This window comes from Schistocerca serialis, chromosome 2, assembly GCF_023864345.2.
Source record: "Schistocerca serialis cubense isolate TAMUIC-IGC-003099 chromosome 2, iqSchSeri2.2, whole genome shotgun sequence".
NCBI classification, from domain to species: domain Eukaryota; kingdom Metazoa; phylum Arthropoda; class Insecta; order Orthoptera; family Acrididae; genus Schistocerca; species Schistocerca serialis.
Genome location: NC_064639.1, coordinates 1,041,664,957 through 1,041,680,696, shown reverse-complemented (window position 1 = coordinate 1,041,680,696; position 15,740 = coordinate 1,041,664,957).

Here is a 15,740-nt window from a genome sequence, read left to right as displayed (position 1 = left end):
CCCCTAGACTTAGAACTAGTTAAACCGAACTAACCTAAGGACATCACACACATCCATGCCCGAACCAGGATTCGAACCTGCGACCGTAGCAGCAGCGCGGTTCCGAACTGAAGCGCCTAGTGTAGTGTAACAACGTAAGTTTTGTATAAATGATTTTCTTTTGACATATGAGCATGTGCAGACTTCGTCACCTACGTCTGTTACAAAACACTTCAAAATTATTTAAATTCTTTTTAAAGTTGTCGTTGAATGGTTCTTGAACGAAACTGTAATTAAAACATCATCATTTGAGTCGTATGCGCAGAATTACGTCACTCAGTCCAATTGGTCTACGCAAACTTTTTTCAATTTAGATGTCGTTTGTTTCTTCTCAGAAATTATATTAATGCAAGTTATCTGCTTTAATAAATATTAAAACCACATTGAATAACCTTTGAAGACTCAAACTCGCGATGAACGTTGTCAAAAATTAATAATCTTGTCAAATAAATCAGTAATACTTCTTCCTTAATACAATTCTTCATAAATAAATTCTCGGAACACGTATTTAAACTTTTGTAGTATACACTAGTTTATTACCTTCATATAGACGTGAACAGGAGTCTTGACAAGATAGGACTGAACATTTACAACATGATTAAACTTTCTATGACGTCATTGTTGTAGAAACATTACAAATTCTTATTTTTTCAGTTTTTAGAAGCACGACGCAACAACTCGGTTTCAGGATCTTCTGTTGCTCTTTGGCTGTCGACCCGCGACGTATAGTGGCCAGCAATTTTCTCTCTGGTCCCGGCAGTGAAGATGCTGTCTCCGTTTGTAAACATAAAAAAATACAAAACTTTAGATTATTCACAAACATTACAAATATTACAAAATACATAAACAAAACACTAAATTAAACTTATATTCACCTGCAAACTGGGCTGACACTGGTGGATGGGTGACGCTTCAATTTCGCGTCCCACTACATTAGAACCGCACGGCCACAGCGGCCAGCTGTTGGCTTTCCTCGCGTCATCACTACCATTGCTGATGGCAACGCATTTTGATGTAGCCAGCTGACTAAACGTCAAAACAATTATCAAAATAATGTCGGCCGAAGGTCTCGAGAGGAAAGTCAAAAGACAATATTTCAATTTCAAAATACACTAACGGAAAAAAAATCGAAACACTAAGAAGGAGTTGTGTGACGTAGACGAAAGTTGTTAGGCATGTTTCTACATCTGAAAGATGACCTATATTCAGATGTCTTTAGCGCTATTAGTGCCACTAAGAGGGGCCAAATTACGTTCGCTTTAAATATACGCTGTAACGGTCGTGAGCCTTATTAAGCGTCGAGATTTGACGTGGTAAGTTGATGTTAGTCAAGAATGCCTTTAAGCGACAAAGACGCGATTATCAAAACCTCACTGATTTTGAACGATCGTGTAATAGTGCTACGAGAAGCTGGAAGTTCCTTCTGCGATACTGCAGAGAGACGTGGCAGGAATGTAGCCACTGTACACGACTGCTGCAGCGGTTGTCACGAGAGTGTACGGCCGCAAGAAGACCGGGCTCCGGACGGTCACGTGGTACCACCGAGACGCGTTCGGCGGGCTCGGCGTGGACTCTGGCGCGCCGTAACGCATCTGCAGCAGCAGTCTGAGCAGCAGTTGGCACCACAGTGACACAACAAACTGTTACAAATCTGTTACTTCAAGGACAGTTCCAGCCAGACGCCCTGTAGCGTGCATTCCACTCAGCCGAAACCGCCGACATTTTACACTGCAGTGGCGTTAAGCGAGAGCCCACTGGAGGGCAGAGTGGAGGTCTGTTGTATTTCCTGATGAAAGTTGGTTCTGCCAGTGTGCCAGTGATGGCCGTGTGTCGGTTGGAAGGAGACCTGTTGAGGGCCTCCAACCAACCTGCCTGTCTCCTAGACACACTGGACCTACACCGCCAGTTAGGTTTGGGTTGCGATTACCTATGACAATAAGAGCACTCTCGTGGTTATCCCAATTACCCTGACTGCAAATTTTTAGGTAAGTCTGGAGGTTCAACGTGTAGTGCTGCCATTCTTGAACAGGGGTGTTCGCAACAGGATACGCTCGTCCACATACCGCTGTTGAGACCCAAAATAGAACGCAATATGTCATTCTCAATGGAGAGAAGTCATCCGAAGTAAGAGTGATTTCAGGTGTGCCGCAGGGGAGTGTCATAGGACCGTTGCTATTCACAATATACGTAAATGACCTTGTGGATGACATCGGACGTTCACTGAGGCTTTTTGCAGATGATGCTGTGCTGTATCGAGAGGTTGTAACAATGGAAAATTGTACTGAAATGCGGGAGGATCTGCAGCGAATTGACGCATGGTGCAGGGAACGGCAATTGAATCTCAATGTAGACAAGTGTAATGTGGGGCGAATACATAGAAAGATAGATCCCTTATCATTTAGCTACAAAATAGCAGGTCAGCAACTGGAAGCAGTTAATTCCATAAATTATCTGGGAGTAGGCATTAGGAGTGATTTAAAATGGAATGATCATATAAAGTTGATCGTCAGTAATGCAGATGCCAGACTGAGATTCATTGGAAGAATCCTAAGGAAATGCAATCCGAAAACAAAGGAAGTAGGTTACAGTACGCTTGTTCGCCCACTGCTTGATTATTGCTCACCTGTGTGGGATCCGTACCAGATAGGGTTGATAGAAGAGATAGAGAAGATCCAACGGAGTGCAGCGCGCTTCGTTACAGGATCATTTAGTAATCGCAAAAGCGTTACAGAGATGATAGATAAACTCCAGTGGAAGACTCTGCGGGAGAGACGCTCAGTAGCTCGGTACGGGCTTTTGTTAAAGTTTCGAGAACATACCTTCACCGAGGAGTCAAGCAGTATATTGCTCTCTCCTACGTATTTCTCGCGAAGAGACCGTGAGGATAAAATCAGAGAGATTAGAGCCCACACAGAAGCATACAGACAATCCTTCTTTCCACGAACAATACGAGGCTGGAATAGAAGGGAGAACCGATAGAGGTACTCAAAGTACCCTCCGCCACACACCGTCAGGTGGCTTGCGGAGTATGGATGTAGATGTAGAAAATACCGCTGTTGTGACCCAACATGTTCTTCAAAGTATCTAAATGGTGACTTGGCCTGCTCGATCACCAGATATGTCTCCAATCTGTCTCAAATGGAACATCATACGACTACAATTCCAGCGTCATCCAGGACCGACTGTACCGACCGACCAAGTGCAACAGCCATGGAACTCTAGCCCACAAAGTGACATCCGGCACCTGTACAACACAATACATGCACGTTTGCATGCTTGTATTCAACATTTTGGCTTTTACATCAATTATTAATGTACCAGCATTTCACTATTGCAGTGGCTTACCTCGTACTTATATTAACCAGTGATCTTGAAATGTTAATCACTTAAATATGTTACCTAGACAAATTTATTCCTGAATTTTCATTACCCTACATCAGTTATTTTTTGGTGTTGCGATTTTCTTCTGTCACTGTAATTACGTATCTTCAGCAACCATATTTTTACGTACGCCTGGTTCCTTTACTTTGTTTGTATGCCTCCTGTATTGCATTTTATCAGACCAGTCGTCTCCATGGCACCGGTATACTTTTGTCTTGGCTGTTTTGAAACAGTGATTACGCTATAATTCCAAAATATATCTTTTAAACTGTACTTTCCGCACGATGCGCCCTCTACAAATATACCTGTTTCATTTTATAGCACGCTGGAGGAGCAGACACAACAGTTGATGTCAAGGCACCAATTTCAGTGTTAGGTGAATGTTCGATGTGTTAACTTTGTAACAAGATAGTGGCTGTCTTCATCGTTATCTTACACTTTTTAATTTTTTATGTTTGATAGTAACTATGCATTCTGTACTTTTTGTATTTTTATTTCTCACAGTGGTTCACAAGATTAAAACTGTAGTCCTGAAAATGACTAATAGGAGTAAACTGTAGTAAGTCCATCCATTTGTGACTAAAGAAGAGCTCTGTAGCTCTTTTGGCACCAGAACCTGTAGACCAGATCGTAGGGCTGTTGATTTGTACTTGGTTAGAATTCGGATGAATTTACTAGCAAGAAGCGGCTGCACAGGTAGCGGGAGCTGTGTGGAGGGTACTGGACAGTTTTTTATGTTAGAAGGTCTCGGGAACGTGCAGAAAGGGCTTCAGTTTTACAGGGTGCAGGACGAGCACAGGGAGAGGGTAGACGCATGAACAATAAATATTGTAGTTGTAAACTGTCGGAGCTGTGTTGGAAAAGAACCAGAGCTCCAAGTGCTAATAGAAAGCGCTGAATATCACATTGTTATGGATATGGAAAACCGGCCACAGCCAGGCATAAGTTCAGCCGAAATTTTTACAAGGGACCGTCTTCAGAAATATACATTAAAAACAGTTGGTCTTTATTGCTTGCAGTGAAATTGAAGTAGATAATTTCTGTGCGTTAGTACGGCTAGAGGTTATACTTGACAACCGGTATAAATTAATAATTGGTTACTTTCACTGACCACCCGACTAGGATGATACAGTTGCTGAACAGCTAAAAAAAAAAACTTGAGTATTATTTCAAATGGGTACCCCGCTTATTCAATTATAGTTGGTGGTGACTTCAAATTACCCTACATCTATTGGTGAAAATACACTGAAACGTCAAAGAAACAACTATAGGCGTGCGTAAACAAATACAGAGATATGTAAACAGGAAGAATACGGCGCTGCGGTCGGCAATGCCTATATAAGACAACAAGTGTCAGACGCAGTACTTTTCGCCTTGTTACTCTCTAAGTCTCCGATTTTATCGCCTGTTTTTTATTCTTTGTTCTCTTGATCTTTGTCACAAAATCTGTCGGCTGAAGAGCGGCATACTAAGCTGCTGCCAGCCCGCCCCCCTTCGGGGGGAATTGAAATTCAATAAATGAAAAAAAAGACGCAGTTGTTAGATCGGTTACTGCTGCTACAACGGCAGGTTATCAAGATTTAAGTGAGTTTGAATGTGGTGTTATAGTCGGCGCACGAGCGATGGGACACAGTAACTGGCGGGGTAGCGATGAAGTGGGGATTCTCCCGTGCGACCATTTCACAAGTGTACCGTGAATATCAGGAATGCGGTAAAACCTCAAATCTCCGACATCGCTGCTGTCGGAAAAGATCCCGCAATAACGGGTCCAACGACGGCTGAAGAGAATCTTTCAACGTGACAGAGTGCAACCCTTTCGCGAATTGCTGCAGATTTCAGCGTGCGAACCATTCAACGAAACATCATCGAAGGCCTATTCGTATACCCTTGATGACTGCACGACACAAAGCTTTACGACTCCCCTGGGCTCGTCAGCACCGACATTTGACTATTTGTTGATGACTGGAAACATGTTGCCTGGTCGGACCAGTCTCGTTTCACATCGAGCGGACGGACGTGTACGGGTGTGGAGACAACCTCATGAGTCCATGGACCCTGCATGTCAGCAAGGGACTGTTCAAGCTGGTGGAGGCTCTGTTATGATGTGGGGGGTATGTAGCTGGCGTGATATGGGACCCCTGATACGTCCAGATACGACTGTGGCAAATGACACGTACGTAATCATCCTGTCTGATCACTTGCATCCATAGTGCATTCCGATGGATTTGGGCAATTCCAGCAGGACAGTGCAGCACCCCACACGTCCAGAATTGTTACAGAGTGGCTCCAGGAACACTCTTCTGATTTTAAACACTTCATTTCGCCACCGAACTCCCCAGACATGAACATTTTTGAGCATATGTGAAACTCCTTGCAACGTGCAGTTCAGAAGAGATCTCCACCCCCTCGTACTCTTACGGATTTATGAACAGCCCTGCAGGATTCGTGGTGTCAGTTCCCTCCAGCACTACTTGAGACATTAGTCGAGTCCATGCCACGTCGCCTTGCGGCACTTCTGCGTGCTCGCAGGGACCTACACGATATTAGGCAGGTATTCCAGCTTCTTTGCCTCTTCATTGTACATGTTTAAAGTCGCTGGTAGGCATAAAACTTCGTGCTGAATGCCTTACCAGAAAATTATTTTGAACAACTAATTCAGGAGCTCTTCGAAGTGCAAATGGTTGTGAGAACATACTTGACCTCTTAGCAACAAATAATCGTGAACAAATAAGGGGCACCATGACATATACAGGGACTAGTGACCACAAGGTTGTTGTAACTAGACTGAACACCGTAACATCCAAGTCCATCAAAAACAAACGCAAAATACACCTATTTAACAAAGCATATAAGAATTCGCCTCACACCTTCCTAAAAGACAGTCTCATTCCTTCCAGTCTGACTATGGCACGTAGACGCGTATTTCAAAGAAATTGTTTCAACGGTAATCGTGAGATATATACCAAATAAATGTATAGAATGTAGTGATGATCCCCCAAGGTACACAAACCAGGTCAGAATACTGTTGCAGAAGCAACTAAAACAGCATGCCAAATTTTAAAAAACGCAGAATCCCCAAGATTGGCGAAGTTTTACAGAAGCTCGAAATTTTGCTTGAACTTCAGTGCGAGATGTCTTTAATAGTTTCCACTACGAAACTCTGTCTCGAAATCTGGCAGAAAACCTGAAGAGCTTCTGGTCGTATGGGAAGTACACCTGTGACAAGACGCAATCAATACCTTCACTGCGCGAAAGCAATGGTGATGTTATTGACGAAAGCGCCACTAAAGCAGAGTTACTAAACACGGTTTTCCGAAACTCCTTCACAAAAGAATACGAAGTAAATGTTTCAGAATTTACGTCAATAACAACCGTCAACATGAGTAACTTAGAAGTAAATATTCTTGGTGTAGCGAAGCAGCTTAAAAGACGTGAGAGAGGCACGGCTTCCGGTCCAATTGTGTACCAGTTAGTTTCCTTTTAGAGTACGCTAATACAATAGCTCAGTACTTAGTAGTCATTTACGGCTGCTGACTCGTAGAAAGATCGGTAACCAGAGACTGGAATGTTGCGCAAGGAATTACAAGGAAGTACATAGAAGCAATCCGCCGAATTAGAAACCCATACAACAAACGTCGATTTGCAGCAGAATTTTGGAACATATACAGTGTTCGAACATTATGAACTACCTTGAAGAAAATGATTTATTGACAAATAGCCAACATGGATTCAGAAAACACCGTTCTTGTGAAACACAACTTGCTCTTTATTATCACAAAGTAACGAGAGCTGTCGACAGGAGACTGATTACATATTTTTAGATTTCCAGGAGGCTTTTGACACCGTTCCTCACAAGCAACCTCTAATTAAATTGCGTACTTAGGGATTATCGTCTCAGTCGTAGGACTAGATTCGTGATTTGCTGCCAGAAATCTCACAGTTCGTAATAAATGACGCAAAAGTTATCGAGTAAAACAGAAATAAAATCTGTCGTTCCCCAAGGAAGTGTTACAGGCCTTCTGTTGTTCCAGATCTACATAAATGATTTAAGGGACAATCTGAGCAGCCCTCTTAGATTCTTTGCAGATAATGCTGTCATTTACCGTCATGTAATGTCATCAGATAATCAAAACGAATTGCAAAATTATTTAATCTGTATGGTAAAGAAAAGTGGCAACTGACTATTTATCTTGAGAAGCGTGGAGGCATCCAAATGAGCACTAAAAAGAATCCCCTAAATTTCAATTACACAATAAATCACACAAATATAAAGGCTGTAAAGTCAATGGGGAAAGCTAACCAAAGACAGGGATTTAATGGCACAGCACTTAGAGAAGGTAGAAGGTTCACTAAAGAGACTGCTTACACTACGCTTGTCCACCCTCTTCTGGAGTATTGCTTTGTAGTGTAGGATCCGCATCAGAGTGGATTGACGGTGGCCCTCGAAAAACGTTAAAGAATGGCAGCTCGTTTTGTGCTATTGCAAAATAGGGGAGAGAGTGCCACAGACGTGTTACACGAATTGGGATGGCAATCATTACAACAAAAGAGTTTTTAGAAGAGATAGGAAATAAATTACGGTGTCAGATACTAATAACAAAAAAATGAAATAAATAACAATGAAATCGTAAGCTTCATAAACTGGAACGAAATACAACAGAAATACCTGCTGTCTTCTCAGAGAGGTTCCAAATTTTGTTTTATAGCTCTTGTTACGGTATTTGACACGCAGTCTCGGAACAAACATCAAGTAGAATTACACCACTGACCATTAAAATTGCTACACCAAGAAGAAATGCAGATGATAAACGGATATTCATTGGACAAATATCTTATACTAGAACTGACATGTGATTACATTTTCACACAATTTGAGTGCATAGATCCTGAGAAATCAGTACGCAGAACAACCACCTCTGGCCGTAATAACGGCCTTGATACGCCTGGGCATTGAGTCAAACAGAGCTTGGATGGCGTGTACAGGTACAGCTGCCCATGCAACTTCTACACGATACCACAGTTCATCAAGAGTAGTGACTGGCGTATTGTGACGAGTCAGTTGCTCGTCCACCATTGGCCAGACGTTTTCAATTGGTGAGAGATGTGGAGAATGTGCGGCCAGGGCAGCAGTCGAACATTTTGTGTATCCAGAAAGGCCCGTACAGGACCTGCAACATGCGGTCGTGCATTATCCTGCTGAAATGTAGGGTTTCGCAGGGATCGAATGAAGGGTAGAGCCACGGATCGTAACACATCTGAAATGTAACGTCCACTGTTCAAAGTGCCGTCAATGCGAACATGAGGTGAACGAAACGTGTAACCAATGGCACCCCATACCATCACGCCAGGAGATACACCAGTATGGCGATGACGAATACACGCTTCCAATGTGCCTTCACCGCGATGTCGCCAAACACGGATACGACCATCATGATGCTGTAAACAGAACCTGGATTCATCCGAAAAAATGACGTTTTGCCACTCGTGCACCCAGGTTCGTCGTTGAGTACACCATTGCACGCGCTCCTGTCTGTGATGCAGCGTCAATGGTAACTGCAGCCACGGTCTCCGAGCTGATAGTCCATGCTGCTGCAAACGTCGTCGAACTGTTCGTGCAGATGGTTGTCTTGCAAACGTCCCCATCTGTTGACTCAGGGATCGAGACGTGGCTGCACGATCCGTTACAGCCATGCGGATAAGATGCCTGTCATCTCGACTGCTAGTGATACGAGGCCGTTGGGATCCAGCACGGTGTTCCGTATTACCCGCAATCGCAATCGCGATAGGCTACAATCCGACCTTTATCGAAGTCGGAAACGTGATGGTACGCATTTCTCCTCCTTACACGAGGCATCACAACAACGTTTCACCAGGCAACGCCGCTCAACTGCTGTTTGTGTATGAGAAATCGGTTGGAAGCTTTCCTCATGTCAGCACGTTGTAGGTGTCGCCACCGGTGCCAGCCTTGTGTGAATGCTCTGAAAAGGTAATCATTTGCATATCACAGCATCTTCTTCCTGACGGTTAAATTTCGTGTCTGTAGCACGTCATCTTCGTGGTGTAGCAATTTTAGTTGCCAGTGGTGTATTTGAGTGATCAAGATTATCTGACGGAGGTATACTGCCATCACAGAGTTACTTTCATTTCCTGGAAAAGATAATTTCACTGTTAATCGGAGGGGGGAGGGGGAGGGAACCTATAGCAACCATTCTTCTGTTACTTACTTGTGATTTCTGATGAGGCACAGTGATTATTACACTTTTTGTGTTATGTTATATATAGTTTGTTTGTGAGACAAGTCCGGACCTCATGCTGAGAAGCTGCTACACGTGTTGCAGAGCATGTTGAGTTTCACGGTCAGTGTGTGGGCGAGCATTATTCCGTTTGAACCACACATCATCTTTCTGTTGCAAGAACGGCAACATTCTGCACGCTTCAGGTGCTGGTTAGTGTCCCTTCCAGAAACACGAAAGGTGAACGAGAGTTGTAGTTTATCGTTTCCCGGACAATAAGGCCTGTGATGGGGCCAGTGTGTCTTGGACGCATGCACTGTGCGAGAAAGCGCTCACTAGGTCTATCTAGTGCGCGCAACCGACCATCACTTCTGTGCAGACAAAATCTCCTTTCATCGCTGAAGACCATGGCGTGACGTTCCATCTTCCCAAGTGATCCTCTGACTGCAACAGTCGCGTCTTGAACGTTGATTCTGTGGCGTGAGCAGAAGACGGGCTAAATGTGTGCGTGCCCGTGGTCTCATTGCTAGTAATTGGTTTCCATCAGTTCGTGTTGACACGCCTGGGCTCACAAGCCTTCTTATCTGCGCTGTGGTACCTGTACGACCTGCCACTGCTACCTTTACAATACAATGATCCTGGCGGGCGCCTGTGTGGCATCGACGTTCAGAAACTCGTCTATGGCTGCGAGAAAGGCCACGTGATCACTGTTACCCTCATCGTTGCGCAACTGACGCAGCACGTCCACCTTGTGTGGCAGTTCTCCGAAAGAACCACCCCGCCACTCGGAAGGCCACAATTTGCCCCTTTGAAACTCGCTCAGTTGCCTGCAGGGAGCACTAGTGCGCCTCCCATGGCATGGCTGCCTGCTTGCTTCACACGTTTGCATTGCAATGAGCTTTCTTGCTGTGAGCATTCCCTATTAAAAGGTAGACACAGATGGCACGTTGAAACTATTACCAGGGCATCTACTACACAACAGGTGACATATGCCGTCATCACATCAAAATCGACGTAGTCTTTCCAGGTGTACTAACTTTTCTTCTGGCTGTATACATACACTACTGGCCATTAAAATTGGTACACCACGAAGACGAGGTGCTATAGACGAGAAATTTAACCGACAGGAAGAAAGTGCTGTGATATGCAAATGATTAGCTTTTCACAGCATTCACACAAGGTTGGCACCGGTGGCAACACCTACAACGTGCTGACATGAGGAAAGTTTCCAACCGATTTCTTATACACAAACAGCAGTTGACCGGTGTTGCCTGGTGAAACGTTGTTGTGATGCCTCGCGTAAGGAGGAGAACATCAAGTTTCCGACTTTGATAAAGGTCGGATTGTAGCCTATCGCGATTGCGGTTTATCGTATCGCGACATTGCTGCTCCCGTTGGTCGAGATCCAATGACTGTTAGCAGAATATGGAATCGGAGGGTTCAGGAGGGTAATACGGAACGCCTTGCTGGATCCCAACGGCCTCGTATCACTAGCAGTCGAGTTGACAGGCGTCTTATCCCCATGGCTGTAACGCATCGTGCAGCCACGTCTCGATCCCTGAGTCAACAGATGGGGACGTTTGCAAGACGACAACCATCTGCACGAACAGTTCGACGACGTTTGCAGCAGCATGGACTGTCACCTCGGAGACCGTGGCTGCGGTTACCCTTGACGCTGCATCACAGCCAGGAGCGCCTGCGATGGTGTAGTCAACGACGAATCTGGGTGCACGAATGGCAAAACGTCATTTTTTCGGATGAATCCAGGTTCTGTTTACAGCATCATGATCGTCGTATTCGTGTTTGGCGACATCGCGGTGAACGCACATTGGAAACGTGTATTCGTCATCGTCTTACTGGCGTATCACCCAGCGTGATGGTGTGGAGTGCCATTGTTTACACGTCCCGGTCACCTCTTGTTCACACTGACGGCACTTTGAACAGTGGACGTTACATTTCAGATGTGTTACGACCCGTAGCTCTACCCTTCATTCGATCCCTGCGAAACCCTACATTTCAGCAGGATAATGCACGACCGCATGTTGCAGAGGTGGTTGTTCTGGGTACTGATTTCGCAGGATCTGTGCACCCAAATTGTGTGAAAATGTAATCACATGTCAGTTCTAGTATAATGTATTTGCCCAATGAATACTTGTTTATCATCTGCGTTTCTTCTTGGTGCAGCAATTTTAATGGCCAGTAGTGTAGATAGTTCTGATACGTTCTCAGTAACAGAATCCGCCAGGCCAGCGGAGGGCGCTAATGTGCTGCTTCCTGGACTCGGATAGGTGCGCTGGCCCCGCATCGATTCCGCCTGGCGTGTTAACGCCGATGGCCATTGTGCCAGACAGCCTGGATTTGGTTTTTAGGCGGTTTTCAACATCCCACTAGGTAAATATCGGGCTGATACCCACGTCCCGCTTCAGTTACACGACTCACAGACGTTTGAAACTGTTCGCACTATTTCCTGGCTTACACTAGTCACAGACAGCTGGGGCACACGAGGTGGCGACAGGAAGGGCATCCGACCACGCTGTGACATCGCCAAATCCATAGTAACAAGGCCGACCCCACGGTGGAGTGGGACAAAGGCCCAAAGAAAATGATGATGATGACGATACCTTCTCTATAATAACGCCGAATGCTCTCCACTTTTGAAAATTAACCATGTAAGAAACAAGACATTTTTTTAAAGGCAGTGATATTGAAATAAAAAAGAAACGTAAATCAAATGTTCTGTTGAAAATAAGATAAGAAGTCGGATTCGTAAATTAATGGGAAAGATTGAAATCTCCTAGCGATGATGACGGAGAAAGTTGTTGAAAGATTGTGATGAATAGAAAAAAAAACGCGGCAAGAGCTACTTGAAACATTTGTTCATTAATAGAAACGTTGGTAAGGGAAGGTGATTAAGTGCCAGGTTACAGATCCCAAGAGGATCGATCCCTGGTCTGTCATGAGATTTTATCTGGCACTTATTACTTTCTTCATCCGTCACAACGTTTTTATATGAGAAATATGGTGTACCATCTTGGTTTTGAGTCCACACTCATATGAAGGTCCCCGTATAACTGACTGGGTAAATGAGATAAAAGACTGGCAGAAGCAGCGGCAGACCACCAAGAGAAATTGGCCTAGTAATGCAGGTTGGTGTTACCTTATTTAGTGACATTCCAGATGGTTTCCGACTGAAGTGTTTGTGGGTCTCTGTAGCTTCCTCATTACTGGGCTCAGTGTATTACTTAGCGAAGAATTTAGCATAAGAGTGAAATGTTATATAAACATGGTGCTCTGTAGCTCAAATGAATGTCAGGAAAGTCAGTGTAACAAAAGTGGTTGGCCAGTGTTATAATGATATGAGGAACATACTGCCATGCATTTTCGTACGATCGACTGTAGTACTAGCAACTGTGATTGTTTCGAGGCTCGAGACTTAGGACAAGGTATGATGCTTAAAAAAAGTTCCAGTGAGTACTGTACGTATTAAAACGTGACCTTAACAGTTGTTCTGCCGGAGTTTGGCGTTACACCCGATTAACTGTCCGACGTAATAAAGTTTAAATACATTTTACGATGCAACCGATGTTGACAATTCAGTCACCAAGAAGTTCCTGAAAATCCCACAAAATATAGAAACATGGGAAAAACAAATCATTTCGGATATAAAATCAAGTAATACATATGATCAAAGAAAACACGAAAACCAGTTCCCCATAAACAGAGAAAATTTCAAATTTAAAGAAAGTACTCGGCTAAAAATATTAGACTCGCGTTAACGAATATGTTGGGGATGAAACTTGTTACCACAAGACAGTACTATGTGGAATTGAAGCGAGGCCAACTGGCAGAAGGGATAAGAAGTGATGTTACAGACAAGAAAATTACATGAAGACCCCATAGAAAAAACGGGGTAATTCCAGATAATTAGGATATGCGTTTATGACACATTCTAATGGCCAGCCATCGGTGCTGCAAGGCTACTGAAATGACTTTCAAATCAGGTGACAAGTCATGGAGATACAAAGGGTTTCACTCGCAGTGGTTTCTAAGCCGATCTTGTCATGGAAAGAATGGGGCAAACCCCAGATTTGCTTTCACTGTTTACGTTACACCTGTCAGGTCAGTTAGGCTGCGACTGCAAACGTAATCCGTTGAGTTTTATATTTGGTATTGTTTTCTTACAGTAACAGAGTTTAGATTGAAGAGTGATAGTGCCCTTAGGCTCTTTAAGATGTGTGGATCATCACAAGATGAAGATGAGAAGCCGTATCGATATGTTAATCGATCAGCTAAAAGGGGAAAAACTATGGCAGAATGAGCAATATTTGTAAGGACCCTAGGGCAATATCTCATGAGTTAGGCAGTGATTGCAAATATTCATTGTCTGAGTGTTTCAGACAAATCATACCCCATGAAAGAGAACAGCTTAGCAAGAATTTTAGTTTGTTAGGTAACTGGAATGATCAGTCTTCCTATTAACCACCTTAATTTCTATGACATTAATTGCTCATAGAAAGGCCTAGGCATGACGATGTAAAAGCCAGACACTGCTCTTTCCTATACATTGTGTTACACCCCAGGATAGCATCCCCGGCAGACACTAAAAATTCGTCCAAGTTCTGCATTGGCAGCTTCTAGAAGTCTAACCCCTTGCGTCAATGACCAGTAGACTGCAGCTAGGGGGAAATGTTGAGTAAGTTGTGCCAAACACGAAAGCTGTTGCAGCGCGGAGAAACACTGATGGGGCGCGAAGGCGGCCGTCAACCTGTGGGTCTGCTGGAGGCTTGGCCTGCTCGACCTGGACGCTGTCCATCACCTGGCTTCGAGTGGTTGGGCACCGCAGCCTCTCATCCCATTCTTGAGGCCGATACTGATGCTGCTCGCTCCTGTTTCCTAAACGGGGGCTCAGAGCTGACTCCTGCGAGGCAGCGAGTACTTCAGTTGGACCTGGGCTAATACTCCTGAGAGCAAATCTTCGACGTCAACAAGAGCACTTTGGGCACCACTGCACAGAGCTGGACGCGCTAGAGTCCGCGGTCATCGGTAGACCCATGACGCAGCTGCGACCCGATGTTTCACTGTGCTGGTCGTACTACGAGACGAGTCTATGCCGCAGGTGATGAAGCGCCGTTATGCCGGCTCGGCTGTGGCGCGACGCTTTTGAAGACCATCCTGCATTACTGCCTGTTGCATGTGTTATTGTTAATGATGTTTCCTTGGCGCTCTCGAGTGCAATTAGGACCTCACCGCCGCATCCCAACCGGCTCTCTCTTGACTACTGTAGGAGTCTGAGACCGGACCCCTATAACTGAGAGAATCAAACGAAATGATATGTGAAAGCTCTGTTTGCCAAAAGATCTTCAGTGCTTTGAGAGGAATAACAAAACGCAGACTGCCGACTGTACAATGAAGGATACTAGAATATCTCCCAAAGACGAAAGAGGCGTGCATTTCCGTGGGCCTGGAAACTACCCAAAGGCAGGAGAATATCTCCCAAAGACGAAAGAGGCGTGCATTTCTGTGACCTTGGAAACTACCCGAGGCAGAAGTTATAAACTACAAACGTACATTTAAGGGAAGAATGAGCCACTATGACAAGAGAAAGACGGACAAAATTTACCTTCTGGCGAACTATCAATGAAAAAATGACATGAGTTATACAAAGAAAATTACTCCGAATTTATGGTTGCATATGAGACATAACGTAACGTATTTAAAAACAAATCCAATTTATTTTTAGGATACCCACATACTGATGCCTCCTCAACATGTGATAGATCACAAGCAGAAAGCGTTGCGTGCAAAGCTTTCACAAAATATCTCTGAAAAAGAAAACTCAGAAATTAACCCCCATGACCTTGCTGTTGGTGGGGTGGCTTGTGTGCCTCAGTGGTACATATTGCCATACTGTAGCTTCAACCATTGCTGTTGAGAGGCCAGACAAAAGTGGGGTTCCTGAAGAGCAGCAGCAGCATTTCAGTAGCTGCACGGCCAACATTCTGGCTGACTGATCTGTCCTTGTAAGATCAACCAAAATGGCCTTGCTGTGCTGGTACTGCCAACGGCTGATAGTCTACATCTACATCT